The sequence below is a fragment of the Octodon degus genome, unplaced genomic scaffold (genome assembly GCF_000260255.1).
Source record: "Octodon degus isolate 3935 unplaced genomic scaffold, OctDeg1.0 scaffold00131, whole genome shotgun sequence".
NCBI lineage: Eukaryota > Metazoa > Chordata > Mammalia > Rodentia > Octodontidae > Octodon > Octodon degus.
This window is the reverse complement of record NW_004524707.1, coordinates 7,445,099-7,446,591: the sequence shown is the minus strand read 5'-3', so window position 1 is coordinate 7,446,591 and position 1,493 is coordinate 7,445,099. Positions and strand designations below refer to the sequence as shown.

The 1,493-nt window shown below is 53.7% G+C and overlaps 1 pseudogene; it reads left to right on the top strand.

Annotated features, from left to right (window-relative positions):
- The first annotated feature begins 201 nt into the window (after positions 1 to 201).
- LOC111812600 lies at positions 202 to 828 on the top strand (annotated as a pseudogene).
- The last annotated feature ends 665 nt before the right edge of the window (positions 829 to 1,493 follow it).

The window sequence follows — 1,493 nt, the reverse complement described above, 5'->3', positions numbered from 1 at the left end:
GTACCAGAACAAGAAGTTATAGTTACAGGGGAGGAAAAGGGAGTTAGAGGGGGATTGTTCTTTAAGCCCCACATCAAACTAAGCTATGGACTGTATCTTAGCATTTTGGTTCTGGGTAGTAGCTGGAGCTGGCTCTCTAACAGTGGACACATGAGGTGTGGCAAGAGTGCAGGTGGCTGGAGCGAACAACACGGTGGCACTATGTTGGTGCACCAGGTCGTGACCTGCCAGTTCATGATGGCCGGCTTTGCGGCTGACCAGGCAAAGTAACTGCAGCATGGGCCTCCTGGCAGTTTGAGGTAGCTCTCAGGGTCTTTTCCCAGGAGACAACATCCCCTACCACATAATGTGCGCTCTTGCTATACCCTTGCCGCACCTCCCAACTTCCCTGAAGCTCTCCCCATATTCTCATGTCTTACGGCCTCAGAGACCTTCCACAGTGGCAGTAGCAGCAGGCCAATGGCCACAACAACTACACTGTCCCCACCACACTGCCTCCTTGCTGCCACTGATAGCTTTGTGGCACCCAGATGGCTAACTGAAGCCTTAGGCCTTGGGGGCACACAGCACCACCAGGCACAGCCATCTCTGTGGGCTCCAACACCCCCTTCTCCAGCTTTAGACTGACCATCTCTGACCCCTCAAAAACCTGCTTCAGAACCTAGAGCCCACCCTGCCATGGAGGCAGAGAGACAAGAAGGGCCCTCCTTGCTTCCAGAAGCCAGGACTCTGTGGGGCAGGGAAAGGATGTCTCCATGGGCTGCCTTCAGCCCTCCTCCATCTGCACTCCTGCTCCCTGGAGCCATGGAGGAGAGAGATGGACTCTAGCCAGGCAGGGAAACAGCTTGTGTTAACATGCACAGTTGCACGCCCTCAAGTTCATGGAGCAGAGGCATGTGGTCCCCAGCTCTTCCAGATTTGGCTCGGAGTGGCTTGGGTGCCTTGCCTGGTGAGCAGCACTGTGGAAACCAAACAGCCTTCCTACAGAAGAGGACTCACCCGCCCTGTCCTGCCTTGCCCTAGCCCAGGGTTGCTGAGGACAGTCACCCACCAGAGACAAGACTTGCTGCTGACTTGGAGCTCTCTACAGCCAGCAAGCCTAGATCTCTACACTTGGGAATGCAGATCCTTCTCCTCCTGTGTGCGTGTAGCCTTGTCTATGTATTTATGTGTATATCATTCTTTGAAAAGCAACCTATTTAATGGAGCAGCTACTAGAGTGAACCCTAAACCCCTTGCCCACCATCCCTCTCTCCAGGGCTCTGCCTCATCCCACCACCCTCTTGTCAGCCTACACTGCTGTTCCCTTCAAAAAAAGGTTTATGGGAAACTCCAGGACTCTGTCCTCTGATCTCCAGTGCCTGCCTGCTAGGGATACCTGCATGCCTTCCCCAAAGCTGAGGGGTACCTGATCTCCACTTTCTTTCCCCCTTTTAATGAAAGAGAAGAATTCCAAACTCTCTCTCTCTCTCTCTCTCTCTCTCTCTCTCTCT